The sequence below is a fragment of the Sinocyclocheilus rhinocerous genome, unplaced genomic scaffold (assembly GCF_001515625.1).
Source record: "Sinocyclocheilus rhinocerous isolate Xijiao unplaced genomic scaffold, SAMN03320098_v1.1 scaffold1155, whole genome shotgun sequence".
Lineage (NCBI taxonomy): Eukaryota > Metazoa > Chordata > Actinopteri > Cypriniformes > Cyprinidae > Sinocyclocheilus > Sinocyclocheilus rhinocerous.
The window spans coordinates 404,727-422,297 of NW_015629044.1; the positions used below are offsets into that span (position 1 = coordinate 404,727).

The 17,571-nt window shown below is 35.1% G+C and overlaps 1 long non-coding RNA gene across 1 annotated transcript in view; it reads left to right on the forward strand.

Moving 5' to 3' along the window:
* Window positions 1–16,813, forward strand: part of LOC107738616 (uncharacterized) — a 17,764-nt gene extending 951 nt beyond the window's left edge. Inside the window, exons 2-3 of the long non-coding RNA XR_001639908.1 lie at window positions 7,469–7,529; window positions 16,697–16,813. This is a non-coding gene — a long non-coding RNA (uncharacterized LOC107738616). The remainder of the gene's footprint in view (window positions 1–7,468; window positions 7,530–16,696) is intronic.
* The last annotated feature ends 758 nt before the right edge of the window (window positions 16,814–17,571 follow it).

A 17,571-nucleotide genomic window follows, 5' to 3' on the forward strand; every position in this document is an offset into this window, starting at 1 on the left:
TATGTGTGTATATATATATATATATATGTGTGTATGTATATATAGAAAGCAGGCTGCATTTATTTTATCAAAAAGTATATAGTATTTATTTTATCAAAAAGTATATAGTAAAAATAGATTTTTTATAACAATATCAAAGTCTGTACTGTCACTTCTGATCAATTTAATCTGGATAAATTGTTAAAAAAAAGAAAGATGGAAAGTTACTGCCCCAAATTTGTGTACATGTTTATATATTTGATTTTGTAAATGCAAGTTTTGACTGGTCAAGGTATGTTTGACTTCCGAAGGGTGAGTTAGGGACTTACCTGTCCTGGAATAACACATGAATGACCCCTCTCAATCATTCTAATTGCCATGTGGTTAATTGTTAAGTCCAGAGGGACATGTTTATGTCAGTAAATGAAATGCTGGTTTTGTTCTTCTTAGATGCATATTTTCTGCACTGTATTCTTATTCCTACTGTGCATAGATACTGTGGGGAAAATGAAAAGGAAACCTCATATCATATTATGTTTGTCAGCCTGAATAAAATAGTGATTTCTAGAAATGCAATTACACTCAAATGAAAACACTCAGGAAACAGCTTCAGAAGGTTTAATCCAATATGGAGCGGCGCCCCTCATCTGAGGGATAACAGAGAGTTCCTTTCATCTTCCACGGCCTACTTTGATTCTGGTGCTTGTTTTCAAGAGATAGAGGTATTTATTTATATCAGAAACAGGAAATGTGGCAAATAAAAGTGGAAGGAGATTAAGAGTGGCCATATGACTGAGTTCCCAGACTCCACATTTGAGCGTCCATGCGGAGGAGCCAGACAGTGATCCTCAGTGGCCCTCATTAGCCATATGAGTGTAGTGTGTTAGGGATTAATGTCACGTAGTCTTTAATACTCAGTCAGACAGATTCTGACTGTAGGCTAAGAGTTTCAGTGCTTTGGTAGAGAAGTAAGTCCTTGAACCGTGCCGCTAACCACCTCTGTCAAATTACATGGGTGTCAGAGGAACGACAATTTCTGGAAGTTGAAAAGTGCAATTCTATGTATTTGTGAGCTGAGCAGAAAGGAAAGGAAAGGATCAGATTGTGTGATGTTTGTATTGTCAGCAATTCTCCAACATGTCTAAAGAGCACTGAAGTGGTAACAGATTTGTGGGGGTAAAAATAGATTTGGTTTTGGTCAGAGATATCCGTTCTACCATAGTAAAAAAAACTTGATTTCAAGGGTATTTAATAATTGTGCTCTCTGACCTGATGTCAAAATAGTTAGTTTTTTCCTGCTGTGAAAGACTGCTTTTTTGTTCAGTGCAAATGTGGCAATTTCCCTAAAAGTTTAATGAGCTTCCCAGAATTTAAACAAAAGATCTTTGCAACTTTTAAACAAATTACCATTAATGCGACATGTGTTTATGCGATATATATTAGACCTTTTGAAACAGCCTTTTTTTGCATACATCCGAGGTAAACAGTAAATGTCAGAGAACTAGCAAACACAGCTGCTGCAGCAGTAAATTACTCATAAACTCTCTCAATTTCCTGCACGCTGCAATTGACTGAAATGCTTCTCAAAACATTTGGGGAGCATTTAATCATAGCTCAGAGTTACTTTCCCACACCGAATTAATAAGCTGGTTCTCAAGCATTGTTTCAAAGGTCGTGACCGTAGTTTTATAATATTATGTATGTCAACGTTAATCCACATGATTTATGTATACTTAAAAAATCATTAAAGCATATTTTGGTATGGATATTTGACCAATGCAGCCTAAATTGTCATGGAATGCAAGAAAGCAAGCATAATATAATTATGCATTAGCCAAAAATATATGTTTTGTCTTACATACACTACTGTTTAAAGGTTTGGGGTCGGTGAGATTTTTATGCTCCCCAAGGCTGCATGTATTTGACCAAAAAAAAAAAAAACGTAATATTGTGAAATATATTTACAATTTAAATAACTGTTTCCTTTTTTAAATATATTTCAAAATGTAATTTATTCCTGTGATGTAAAGCTGAATTTTCAGCAGCCATTTCTTCAGTCTTCAGTGTCACATGACCCTTCAGAAATCATTCTAAGATGCTGATTTGGTGCATGAGAAACATTTCTTATTATTATCAATGTGGACCACAGTTCTGCTTAATATTTTTGTGAAAACTGTGATATGTTTTTCAGGATTCTTTGAGAAATGTCAAGTAGAAAGAACCAGCATTGATCTGAAATAGAAACCGTTGGTAACATCATTTATTTACAGTCACCTTTTTGGTCAGTTTAATGCATCTTTGCTGAATAAAAGTTTAATAAAATTTGAATAAAAAAATAAAATAAAAAAAACTTACTGACACCAAACTTTTGAACAGTGGTGTATTTCTTTTGGCACCCATGTTAGCATGTTACAGTTTTCACACTGCCCACACAAGCTGCGTGGTGCTGAGCCTGTTTTTGCCATGCATAACATGCTGAAATCGGCAAGAAAAATGAAATAAAATAAAAACGTGAAAATGCTCTGAAAGCTATTTCCCATTATGATCTTTTGGAATATAGGCTTTTAGGAAGTAGCATAGAATATTGGAATGATTTTATTTGATTTTGGAGTAGCTTGATGCAGGTTCCATATGCAGTGACAGGCACACAAACTGTATTAATTCTGAATGAATGCAGATTATTTCCACAGTTTATAGCTCCAGTTTGGTTTTATAATTAATATTTATATATAAATTTATTTTATGGCAGTTTTTTTTAGCAAAATAGTCAATGTAGAATTTCAGAAATAATTGTATTTTCTGTATAAAGCCACACCAACAAACATTCTGAAAGCACAACACAAATCTGTTGCAGCATTTACGCTATTGCTTCTTCCCTACATTTAGATCAGGCTTTTATGATATTTGCAATGCTGGTATACACCGACAAGCTCCTGGCAGTATTAAAACCTGAAGTGTCATGTTTTTCATCTTCCAGCTGCTTCTTTGAGCACAGACTGAGATGAATGATTTCAGACCGGCGCATATCAGTGAGCAGAATATCTGCTTTAGCAGAAGCCCAAGTCTGTTGAACTGTTCCGCTTTGCAGACATCCACTGAAGTGGGGAAATTAAGTGAAGGGCTGTGCAGGTTAAGTCAGGCTCATTGGCTGGACAGTGGTTGACCTTTGACCTCACCCGCCTCGGGTCACAGATAAGGTGCTGTCACCGAGGTATGTATTCTTCAGAAGGTGAAAAGGAGACTTTTCAACCCAGCGAGCCAATCATCTTGAAATCAGCACTGGCACCTGTGGCTGCAGGGCATGCATACCTGTGAGCATGTTGTCACTGCGGCCGACAGCGTTGCGCGGTGAAATATTTTTTCAGATTTCCTCGGCGATCAACAACATCAGCCCTCTCGCTCCCATTTTTTTGTTACCGACTTCGCATTGCCGCTGTTGAATTATTCAAAGGCGCGAAGGGAGCGCCGCTCTGACAGGAACAGGAGATTAATATTTGTCATGCTCTCTGATACGGTGCAACTGACCAGAACAGCAAATGGAATCTGATCAAGGAGCGCAGAGCAGTGTATGAGAGCTTTCCCGCTGTGGAAACGTGCTAGCCTGCACTCCATCCTCCCAACATACTCTTCCTTGCAGCTGCCTCCAGCCAAAACAGATAGAGGTGAGGTACAGCACAAATCACCTGAGTTTTTCCACCAGTATCCAATTATATCCTCTGCAGAGAGAGAGAGCGCTGTCTGTTCATGAGAAACCGGAGTGAACCCGAACGTGTTGCAGGAGTTTTATTGTGTGCGCCTGGTTGCTTTCTCAGGACGTAAATCACCATCGCAGAGGCTAATATCTGTGTTGACATTGTTAATTGATTGATCCCTTTGGGAGTTGCACCTAAAGCAAAGGGGTGATGGGCCGGCTGTCATCTAACCCTATCCAGAAATCTACTGGCTGACAGGCAGGAGAAAGCTGGCCTCTGGCCTCTTAGTTCCCATTATTCCTGTGACCTCCTAATCATTATCACCATCTACTGCATTGCACTGACACAGTCAAGCATGACAAAGCAGCTGGGGGTAGAGGATCGTGAGCTTTAAACACATAAGAGCCGTAAGTGCGGTCATTTGTGTGATGTAAGGACTCAATCAGAAATTACTGCCCAGGTGCAAGCAAGTCAGCTGGAGACCTGCTTTGATTCGGCTTGAATAAACGTGTGATTGTTTGGAACAATTGTTTGCGACCTTTTACAATGATTTGAAATAATAATAAGTTTTAAATTTAAAAGTGTACTCAATCATAGCTAGGATCTGTTGCTCAATACTTAGGCCACTTTTAGGTCATTTTCCATTGCTTTGGCACAAAATATATTAAATGAATATGTTTTTCAAATTGCATGAATTATTTTCTCTCTCAGACACAACCACCACCAAATGTACCCACAGGTCAATATGCACATTTATGTACTTTTTTTCTCTCTCGAAACTGTTAAAATTAGATTCAAAACTATACATAATGCAAAACTGAATAAGACAGAAATTTGCTATATTTCTAGAGTTATAATGTATTGAAATATACTTCATCTAAAAAAAAAAAATACTATGAAAACAATTAGATTTAGCTGAACCTACACAGGTGCTAGTCTTTTGGTTTCATTACAGTCTATATACAAAAATGGACATCTTAGGAATTATTTTGTGCTGTAATGTAAACATGGACCATTGAATACTAAACAGCAGAAAGCTGTCATTTTTGTTCTGTAAAGAAATGTAAAAAAAAAAAAAAAAAAACCTTGCATAATGCTATCAGTTGTTAGTGTTTATGGTCATTGTTTTATGAGTGACAAAGTGTGTTTGTTTAGTGACAAGCTTTGCTAGTGTAATGTAAGAATGACTTGATTTGAAATTTGTATGAAGTGTTTTGGTAGTTTTTGTGCATTTGATGTGAAATTGACTTCCGGGCTGTTGATACTGAAAGTTGGTAAGGAGAACTTTGTGAAGAAAATGTGAACTATTATAGTGTTCTAGCCATATATAAAAAATTGAGTTGTATAAAAAAATGTTGTATTCGTCTGGTCACATGATCTCGACATGGCCGCCCCCATGAGGCAACCCACTCTGTGTAAAACAAAACAGCTTTTATTAGGTTACTAATATGAATGGTGTCTTCCTCGCATCTGAATGTACAGGATTTGTAAACATATTAATCAAAAATACATTTCATTTATTTGTAAAACTATTTTGAAAATTTACTGAGCACTTTTAAATTTGCAGTTGATTTTTGTTTTTATTGATTATTTTCTGACTTGTTCTTTAGAATTTATTGATGCAATGTATATTTCAGTTAATCTGCATTATGGATAATTATCTACAGCAATATCAGAAACCCTTAAGGCCAATGGGCAATGGGATGTCCTCCTCACAGAATTAAGCATTTTCAACATTTGATAATAATAAGGAATGTTTCTTGAGCAGCAAATCAGCATGTTAGAAGGATCATGTGACACTGGAGACTGGAGTTATGGTTGCTGAAAAGCTAGCTTTGCCATCACAGAAATAAATTACATTTTAAAATATATTTAAACAGAAAACAGGTATTTAAAATTGTAATAATAGTTCACAATATTACTGTTTTTACTACATTTTAATCAAATAAATGGAGCCTTGGTGCGCATAAAATACTTCTTTCAATGACATTTAAAAAGAAAAAAACGTTTGAATAGTATAGAGTGTGTGTGTAACTGTGTACGTGTTCTTCTGGTGCTTATTTGATATGCATTCTAAATTAGCAAAATAAATCAAAGCTACATAAAATTCCAGACGAAATACTGAACAACCAAAACAAAGTATACGAATCAAATTAAATTTCAAAAGAGGATTATATCTCGAACAAGGATTATTTCTTCGAATCACTTGATGATTTTAAAACATAAAAAAATCGTAACTGGAGCTTGTTCAGTGACTTTTTTCATCTAATCTTTTCACTTGGTAAAAAGCTCCTTGCTGCCATCTGCTGGTGAAAGGCGTAGTGTTGTGCATTTCATAGTACATTTTAAACCCCTGACTATTAAACAGGATTCAATATAGCGTTATTAATGATTTTTTTGATAATGCATATGCACTGTGATGCCACATCTTGATACCACATCATGTGATGCAGAGGGGGCAATCTGGGGGCAATCACTTACTGATTTGTTTGCGATGTATACATAAATATTATGCTCCTAATAAATGGAATTTGAATATCAAAGCCACTCGAAAACTCTAAAATTATGCATGCAATACAGCACATCTTACCATAAAGGAACAGCACTCCGTGTAGAGAAGGAGGGAAAGGGGAGGAGGGGGTATAGTGTGGGCAAGGAATTTTACTTTAACTGGATCCACACACAGCACAGCCAGACAGGTTGATAGATGAGCAGGTAGCCAGGCTTGGTGTAGAGCACAGAGGGCATCTCTTCAGAGATGTGGAGGTAGGTAAGACCTAGTTGAAGTGTGTGCCATGAGCCTGAAAGCATACATGATTTGTTGTCTTAGGAAACAAAATGCATTTTTGATAAGCAAAGCTAAAGGAACGCGGCACCTGTCACAACCTCAACAAACACTTTCATTCACTCCAGAAGAGGAATAGCTTGCATTCTTTCAGCCTCTATTTGAAATAGTCATTTGTAGAGAAGAACTAAAAGTAAACTTTGAACTAAAATCATGCATTGTGAAAGTCTTTGATGTAATCAGGAATTGTTGGTCTTATTTTCCAGTAAAAATTGTTGAAACAAAATGACTTTATTTTACAAAATTGCATTAAATATTAAGTTTTTGTATATTAAAATATTATGATCTTGTATAAAAAAGATATTTTGAATTAATATTTCTCACCTCATTGGTATATAGTTTTATAATGTTTTAAGCATAAAATTCAATTAAAAAAATATATGGATGAAGAAACAAATCCAAGATATTTTTATCTTATTTTAAACAAATTGACTTTTCCAGTAAATGTTGTTTAGATATTTTTTTATTGGAAAACACATAAAATAAATTGCTAGATTTTACAATAAGGATCCATTAGTTAAAGTTAATGAATTAACTAACATTTAACAATGAGCAATACATTTGTTACAGTATTTGTTAATCTTTGTTAATGATAGTAAATAAAAATACAAATGTTCATTATCAGTTCAGGTTAGCTCAGGTCCATTAGATAATATTAACAGATACAACAATTTTTTTAACTGTATTAATAAATGGACAAATTAACACTAAAATACATGCTCTACAAGTATTTTCCATTGTTAGTTCATGTCAACTAACGTAGTTAACAAATGGAAACTTATTGTAAAGTGTTACCAAATAATCTTTTTTTCAGTGTGCCAGTGATATTTGCATCAACATGAACACAAAAGGTGTAAATACGAAACATAATGGCCTGAACATGAGACAGTGGTACCACATTCACACTGTGATATGTAATATTGACGTCCTTCTCTTGTATGATTACCTGCAGACTGATGTGACAGCGACAATGACAGCGCAGCAGAAGCTGAGAGGCAATCACCATGCCAAAGGTAACATCCATTCACCCGCTCTAATTAAATGCCATTGTCATGTCAGCAGGGATCCAATCTGCAGCATACACACGACATGTCCACCTCTCACTGTGAAATAAAACAAACTTCACCTGCATCATCTGCATTATGCTTAAAATAGGCTGTCTGTGTTATAATTGATGATCGGCCATCAGAGTCCATTTTTTTCTTAAATAATTATATTTTTCATGAAGACAGAGACAAAATGCTTGACATTTGTGGCTCCGCTGCATGGCTACACTAAATAACAGTCTTATTTTTCTTCTCAGTTCCAGGTTTTACAGTTGTCAGTGTTTAAACAACATTACAAAACCGTTTTCGTGCAACACCGTAGACAATTCGACTGCTGCATATTGACAAAACACAGTTCTTTTAAGCTAAGTATTACATAAAATACAGATCACAGAAGATGCTGCTAAAATAGGAGTTTTCTAGACCCCCTCCCCTGTAGGTTTCTAGGCGATTGGAGAACTTTAACAAAAGGAGGAAGTTAACTAAGTGGGAGCAGTCAGCGTAAAGCGGTTCTTTCTCATGAATTTCTGAACACTTTTGACGAGTGTGGCCGTTATGCTCCTGAAGGAGTATTGCATATGCATGCCTCTAATGGCGGTGGAGGTAAGGTCTCGACCTTTATTTGAAGAGAAAGCGAAAACTGTCGTGCTGCAATTAAGTCCTCAACAGGCTGTTGCTTCCCCTCCTAAATGTCAATTAACCAAAGTTCAGAGGAAATCAAAGAATGCAGTGAATTTCAAGAAGGTGAGGGACATACTTTTTTTTTTTTTATTGAATAGAGCTATCCTATCTATGCGGTCTCGGTAGGTTGTTTTTTCTTAGCTTCTAAGGTTCTTTAATATGAGGTCATAGATCATATTTGAGCTGTGGAAGATTTCTCAACAGTCATAACCTTCCCAAGGTCTGCAGACCTCAGGAATGCTATATTTTTAAAGGTCATCTTCTGAAGCAGCAACAAAATATATGCATTACTGTAAAATGAGGAGCTGTGTTTTAGTGTCCTTGGAATAGGGCATGTCAGCTATATACAATCTATAAACACAGCCATCAGGAAAAGGACACTGAGAAGATTGCGGAGGTCCTGCAGAATGAGACCCTATAAATATGAATATACTTTCATATTTTGGCTCCCAGTATCTTTTCTACTCTCATCTCTTATATATATAGATGATTTATAAATACATTTTTTTTTATTAATGCTTTTATTCATGAAGGATGCAAAAAAAAACTGGTCAAAAGTACCAGCAAAGACATTTATGTTACAAAATGAATGTGTTCTTTTGAACTTTCTATTCATAAAAGAATCCTGAAAAAAAAAAAACATATTAAGCAGCACAAATGATTTCAGCATGACATAATCATATAAAGTAAATATAACACGATAATAAGAACAAATGGTCATCAAATCAACATAGAATGATTTCTAAAAGATTATGTGACACTGAAGACTGGAGTAAAATGCTGAGCTTTGTCATCACTCATTTTAATATATAAATACATTACATTACATGTCCATAAATACATATAAATACATGTATTGGAAAAAAAAATCACCAATCTCATTAAATGATAATGTGTGTGTGTGTATGTGTGTGTGTGTGTGTGTGTGTGTGTGTGTATATATATATATATAGTATATATATATATATATATATATATACACTGTATATATATATATATATATATACTGTATATACTAGTGTACCCCAGTTGTCATGGTAAAATCTTTCTCTGCAACAAGATAAGGGCACAATTACACGTCTCCATGAGTTTGGTTAACATGTGAGCGGTCGCAAGTTCAATCCACAATGGGGTCAAGCCCTGTTATGCTAGAAAATATGATGCGTTCCGATAACAGGTCCCCAGTTTACTCGTTCGTTGGAGTAAAATATGCAATGGGAGAAAGACTATCTGTTTTCACCTGCCACCAGACTCTTAAATCCATTTACGCCTATAACTGCCGTAATTAGACCTCTTATCAGGATTATAGCCATTAGCCTTTGACAAGGAGGGCTTTAACGGCAATTAACTTGGAAATAATTGACCATACTATAATTGGCTTCATTCTCACAAAGAAGAGGGGAAGTCCCCAGACAATGTTTTGCCATCAATGCTTTTAAGATTGTGAGCGAAAATGTCGATTTGCATGCGTCTGCTTCGCACCGCCGTCGACTTAAACCATTTCCTTGGGCTGATTCTGCACCACCTACTCAACTGTTTCATTAAGTAGAAACATTTTGAGTCGAGCTGCCTTTGTTGCCAGGCAACCTCCTCGGACATTTTGTTTTAGTTATGTTCATGAGCTATTAAAGCATACGAACCAAATCTCAAAGCATGCTATTTTTAACCTGCTTTTCCACTTGAGCGTATGCAGCGTGTAATGAAGTGTATGGTTAATAACCAGCTACGGCCAAGCTCTCTATCGTATGTCGTGAAGGACTTGAGAGTGAGGGCTGTGATTAGGCCAGGGGTTATGCAAACCGCACAATCCCTGGATTAAAATGCACATTTGCTTCAGAAAAACGTGCCGTGGAGATAGTGTCAAAGGCGGAGAACAAAAAAGCGAGCGCCACATGTATCCCATGTTTACTTTAAATATAGATTCAGTGCTGCCGTCTGCATTTTTAAGGTCAGTGGGAAATAAGCATTCAATAGCATTCCTCTGTTGCTGTTTCATTACAGCTGGAAGAAGCACTGTTTGAGCGAGGCAGTGCTGCAATACCTGGACTGACTTTCTGAAGCGGTGAAATAAACAAAAGCCGATACGGACTGAATATTGGAAAGCCTTTACACTGCAGTCGCTAACCCTGTGTGCGCTAGACGTCTTTGTTAATCGCAATTCCCCAGATAAGCGATGTGTGAAGAGGCATGAGGTATTAAGAGGGAGCGAAATTGAATAACAGCCTCTGCATTTCTAAACAAATTTGAGACGCAGGTCTATGTTGAAAGTGCCCTCAAGCATCTGCCATCCAGCACTAATTGGCAACACGTTCAAGGGACCCCGGAGAGGGATTTACCTTGCTGTTATTTGGAGAGAAGTTGGATCGATCACTAGTTCTTCTTCTGTATAAAGGATCTCCCATGTTGCTGTCATTCCTTATCATGAAGCAGATTGGGCAGGAGGGGATGAGCTGGGCAACGGTAGGAATGTAATTGGGTTTCTTCTGTGGCACTGCAGAAGTTTTGCGGCTGACAGGGAATCTTTTGTCTATGGCCTGCAGCTATGGTGTCTGAAGGTGGACATTGCTCGCCATCCAGGCCTGAGCGCTTTGTTACTCAGACTCCTCTGGAACTTTCTCACACACTTTGCTCTGTAAATGTACCGACCCTTTCATGGGATTTGAATGCTGTATTCAGAGTCCCAAGGACATGCTGAGATGTCACTGTCTGGGCACTGTTCTGACATTATTGCTATGGAGTAATGAATACATATTGCAGTGAAATTCCAGCTGATGCTCATGCTTCGTATGTGCTACATCCTAGAAATGTCTTTGTAAGTCACTGTAACATTAACATTGAGTGTCACCATTTGTTTTTTTATTCAGAACAAACATGCATACTGTATATGTGCATCGCACTTTGGCCACCACTGGTTTCTTTCTGTATCATGAATGCAGAATATGAGCATACGGCAGCATTTTCTTTTCATTAGTGCATCAAAAGCTTTACAAAGGGGTCATAAACTAATTTTTTTTAAAGAAATATACATATTTTAAAGACATCTCAAGCTCATCAAGGATGCATTTATTTGGTAAAAAATTACAGTAAAAACGGTAATATTGTGAAATATTATTACAATTTTAAAATAACAGTTTTCTATTTTAATATACTTTAAAATATAATTTTTCCTGTAGTGGCAAAGCTGAATTTTCATCAGCTATTATATATATAATTCATAATAGTATATATATATACACACGCATGTATATATATATACACACACACATTTATATGTACATTTATTAATGTATATGTAAATTCAAAAATAACAAATAATGCTTGTTGTTGTTATTTAATTTTTTTTTATTTTATTAGTAAAAGGAAAAAAAACATTAAACTGTATTATCCATAACTAATGTATATGTTTTTTTTTTTGTAAACTTTAATGCTTAAAATAAATATATTTCAATAGGGATGTATTTGTAGATCTACAGTATATAAAAACACAGAGTAAGGATGTATGTGGTTAGTCTTTTAAAAGCCTCACATACCGAATTAAAAATATATAAGAAAGAAAAAGATAAATTGTGGATGATTATCATGGTTTAGCTGATTCCAATAGCTGCAGCATGCATCTTGAGCAAAAAATTGTTAATATGTTTTCTATTATTTTGAGTTGTATGCAATGTCTAATTGCTATTTCTTTAGCCATAGTCAGACCTCAGTGGACAAAAGTTTTCAATGCACATTTAAACCACAGTTGAGAATTGTGTGTAAGTGATCAGTCCTTTGTTTGACACATAGATGTCATCCACGTTTTTTTTTTTTTCTTCAAAATTTCAAAAAGTCAAATCACATGTGATATGATAACATGTCAGCAGTGCCCCACAGATCTCTGTTGAAGAAAAAGTTAAATCTGACATGACTGTGGACTTCAGACGCATTCTGTAGGTTGGGATCGCACAGAGGCACTGTAATATTTCAGAGCTGCTGCCCAGAAATCCAGACTTGTTAGCAGTAGCCTTGCTTGGTTGATTCATATAAAAAGCCTGAGGCCTTATATCAGAGAGATGCAGTTTTGTTCAAGATATCTTCAAGAAAGAGCAATTTTCCCCCAGCTCCCTCCTTCCACCTCAGACTTTCTGAAGTGTATCACGATACACTGATCCCACTAGACATGAGAGACGGTACTTAATTTATTGCGAATTCAATATTCACTGAGTAATTTACTGATATGTTTCATTTTTTCAAATGTCAAGACAAGATAAGCTTTTCTAGGGTGAAAACAAATTTGGATGTGGATTGACTCTCAGTGTCTCAGACAATAGGTTCCTATGCCAATAGACAGGACAATAGACAATTAATATCACTGGCTCAGTTTGACACCTTCTGTGTTAAATCTGGTAGGAAAAGGCTGTTTATTTCTGATAGACATGACTTCAGTTAGGGTATCATCTGTGCTTTCAAATCTCTTCTGTATTATTGCTGTATTAAGCATAAAACAAATGCGGCAGTTATTGCAGTTGTAAAAAAAATAATTTAATTATAAGGTTTTACTCATACACGGGATATAAAGGACTGAATGAAGACGATCATGTGCTTAAATACCCATGTGGGAAAAAAGTGCAATTAAGCATACAAAGTACTTATTATCAACATAATATGCTTTCAGAGTTCCTACCTAATATAGACTTCAGTGTGTATTTAATGTATTATTTTGGAGCAGTGTATTGCAACCTCATTTTATTTAAATATATAATTAGGTTAAATTCAGCATCAGGTTTAACTTCTGAGACCATTTCTCAGCCTACATTTAGAGACACTTAAGTTACATATGTAATTTTATAACAGCTTCTAATGCACTTGAAATATATCCCAAGTATAATGTTGGATATACTGACAAACACATCTGATATACTTTGATACAGTTTAATCCCAGTCGTACTGTAACTAAAATGCACTTTACTGTAACTAAATACTGTATGCTGAAACTTGATCTGCTATACACTTTATTATAATCTTGAATGTATTTACAGATGCTTAAGCAATTTACTCATGCATTAGTTCAAAGTACTTTTTAAGTACATTTAACAGTGTATGTTTTATGATATTAGATTAGTTAATCCTCCTTTAAAGTATACTTCCTGAAGCATTGTTCGAAATTGTCAATTAAATTGTACTTTCACTTTAAATAGAACTCCTAATTTGACATTAACTTAAAGTGTGCTTAAGTACTATATGTTAAGACACTTTCATGAAAGTTTATTTTCTTACAGTGCAGTTCACCAATTTTTAATAAGCTTTGTATTGTTACAGTGCCAATAGTATAAGTATCAACAATGTGTTGCAGGTTACTTGCACCAATATATCCCTGTTTATTTGTAAGCAAAAGACTGCCAGATGACATAATGCTTTTGTGAAAACAATATCATAGTTCCACATTTTTGTATCCCTGCTCACAGATAGTCTGATTGAGCCCAGTGCATTATGGGTTTTGATGTTTTCATACCTTTTTTTTTTTGTTTTTGTTTTTTTGCTACAGCCCTTTTCTCTGTTTTGTCTAGCTGTGTAGCACCAAGATGTTCTTCTATACCCCATCTTGCCAGTGCTGAATTACCCCTTTAAGATTCATTTAAATTATATTACTTTTAGGATTTCAAGTACACTTTCAGTATACTGAAAAAAAAAAAAAAAAAAATTTTTTTCTTAATATTTTAATCTTTTTTTCCCAATACAAATATCTAAACTTTCTTCAATCAAGATATATTCACTTAAAAAGCTAAATGACATGAGATGTTATGTCTTGTTTTCTGAAAAAAGAAAAAAAAATAGCAAAATAAAATGAGTTTAAGCTTAAATCAAGAAAAAATATCTGACAGTGGGCTCAGAAAAATAAACTTGTTTTCCCTTTGAGTTAAGTTTATTTTTCTTACCACATTGGCAGACATTTTTTCCTGTTTTAAGCTTAATCTTTGATCATTTTTAAGAAAGCAAGACTCATAAAGAAAATAAAACTCATAAACAGGTCTAAAGAGAGCATTGAGTGGCCATAAAATGAACACATGTGGTGGCATCGTTTGATCTGATCTTATGTCATTTTGCTTGTAAGAATGTTTAAACAGTTGTTCTGGAAAACAAGACAAAATACTAAATAAGAAATCAGTGTACACTTAAGTATACTTCTTTTTACAAGGGTAATCTTCATTTGGACTCATAATGTGTGTTTTGAATGTGTCAGTTTTAGCTCTTAGACAGTCATGATGATAAAGACAAGCTAAAGGACTGATGGTTGAACACAGTTGTGTTGTTGAAGCTGTGTGGTGGCGAGGGTGGGTTGATTGTGTGGTTCCCCTCTGCCATTGAGCTGCTCCGGGGGACAGACTGTGGAATTGTCCTTCTATAAATCACTTTGGATAAAAGTGTCAGCTAAATGACAGATTTCACAAATGCATACTTATCATCTCAGAACAACCTTACCTACCAAGATCCCATATTTAACACTCCATTTAAAATGTTACTGCATATTACAGCTGCGATTTGGAGGTGTGATGAGTTTAATGACACACCGTCTCAATATTGGCAGGCACATAAAAAGACAGCTTTCTAATCTCTGGATACTCGCAGGTTCGGTTAGCACACTAAATGTCTCCCTGGGGCCCGTCGCTTTTCAGGTCCCCACTTGTAGGATGGCAGAGCTTATTTATGAGAGCCAGTGTGTCCAAACATAATTACTGCTGGGCCGCATTGCTATTGGATGACAGGGGTAAAGAAACCATTCCCATGCAAGCTCTTGAGCATCTCAACAGCCTTCTGATTGATGACTATAGATTACATTTTCCTCTCCAGATGCATCTTGAGCATTTGAATTTGGTCTGAAACTGCCAGAGAGTTCCTAAATGTTAAGTCGATACCAATGTAGAGGAGAGTTTGCCTTTTGGTCAGCTCTTTAAAGTCAGTGAGAACAGCTCAACCACAAGCAGTCTGAATGTTTTGTCCTGACAGCTGGTTGATAGAGTCTAGTAGATGAAAAGAACAAGGTGGTCGATAACTCATAAACAGGTCTAAAGAGAGCTTTAGAGTTGAGTGGCCATAAAATGAACACATGTGGTCCATCGTTTGATCTGATTTTCATTGTTTTAATGCTTTAAATATTTTAATGGGTGGTCTTATTACACATATAACAGTAGGATAGTTCTCTCATTCACCCTCGTTTATTTAATCACATCTATTTTATTTTATCTTCATTCACAGGTAAATAAAACTTATAATACATTATACGGTTCTATATGATAACATTAGTAAATGGAATAGATCAAATTTAATAGGTTAGCATTTAATGTTATTTTTGTACCATTGTTGTTTTAGTATCATTGATTATTAACATTTTGAATTTGCTTAATGTTTCACTTTATCTTAATGTTTTATTTACAGTATATAGTATTCATTTTTATTCATTTATTAATTTTTTTCCAGTTTTTGTAATTTTTAATACATCAGGTTAAACTAAATAAAATGAGAAAGGTTGCCTTGGCAAATAGCTGAAATAGCTATTAAAATATATATATAATATATATTTTATTTTATGTTTACTTTATTGTTAATAAGAACTATAAGTAACCGAATTTTTAAAAATGTTTTTAGTTTTAGTTAACTATAATAACCCTGTTTTGTCTGTTCTGTTTAACATTTCAAGTTGTTTGTTATTACTTGGCTCTCTACAATATTCGATTCTGATTGGTCAGTTGTGGTATTTTCTAATATTCGCCATTGTTCATGGCAATGCTGTATATCAGTTCGCTTAAAGCATCTGCTGCCATCGACTGCAGTGAAAATGACCTCACTTCAGTATTAATATTACTGTAATATTGTTGCGGTGCTCATCTTATCGCTATAGGCCAGTTGCTTTGTATGTTGTACTAGACTACTTTTTCATGCTGGAAGCTTTAAGATAATATACAGGTAAAGTTATAAAATAACTCAAATGTTTCATATCCTAGATATATAAATACTGTAAAACAGGTGCTGTTCAGTTTCAGTTCATGCATTAACTAATATTAATGAATTGAACCTTATTGTAAAGTGTTATCTGAATTACTATTATTTGTTTTGTTTTATTGGTTTTACAATCATACATACATGAGTGCATGCAGTATGTTTCAATTAGGCAGCAGTCTTGTGGATTAGTCAGATGGCTCTGCTGTTTTCCCTGGTTTTGGAATAAGCTTTTCATCCTTGTGTAACTTCAAATTGGTTGGAGATTAGAAATATGCATATACTGTATGAAAAAACAAGATTCTGCTTATTTTTCTGCCCGTTACGGCACCGGGTTTCAAGTTGTCTAAACATGTTTCTACAGTGCTTTGTTCAAACCCGACTAGCTCTTTTGTGTTTTGTTATCCAGTGCTTGGCTTCTAAGAGAAGCCCTCTCATTCTCCATAAACTGTTGCCATTTCTCAGTTTGGTTCTCGTTGCAGCCTGCCGTTTGGAGTGCACACCGGCTGTGTCTGGGCAGGAGGAGTCAAGCAGAATGATGCAGAGGCTTTTTGGAGATTTATTCCAGAAACACCACTGTCAAGAGGGTCTCCCTGAATTCTGACACACACATGCTGGTCATCCATTTACAGACTAATGTCTCCTGGCTTTCTCATCCACTGGATTTGGAACCTTTGTGTTTAAAGCTGAAGTATGTAATGTCTGTGCCATTAGCAGTTCAGTTCAGCAGGTAAAAGCAAAAATAAAGGGCCTCATTCAGTAATAATTCAGTAAGATATGTGTATTTATGTGTGCCGGAAAAATTCACACATTCAAAATTTCTGCAGGAAAAACCTCAATTAGAACTTACCCTCATTCTAATGATTATTTTAAATTAGAAAACATCACTGCAGGTAATTTTTTTCATTATTATTTTATTTATCATACTCTGAAGTAATTAATACTCTTTTTACAGTCTCATTTTTAATGATACTTTTTTTTTTATATATAAAACTGGAATAACAAATTTCTTATTTTTTCACTGGAGTATGTGGTTTCAGCTGGTTTGATTCTAAATGTATCACACATTTAGAATAAATTTTAGTGCTAACATATTCATACAGTTTTTACATAAAAACGATTTTACACAGATTTGCATACATTTGCTCCTGATCAGGTGGATTCTACAAACAAAGCAATGTTTTAAAAACACCACAGATTTGCTTTGTACATTTTTTTGTGTAAAGGCAATCTGTGAATGGCCTTTTTAAGTCTCTAAATTAAGTTTGGATAGAAGAAAGTATTTTAGCATTAAAAAAATTACACACTTCACCTTTAAGTGGAAAGGTTTCTGTCCAGAGAGGACTGGATAATCTCG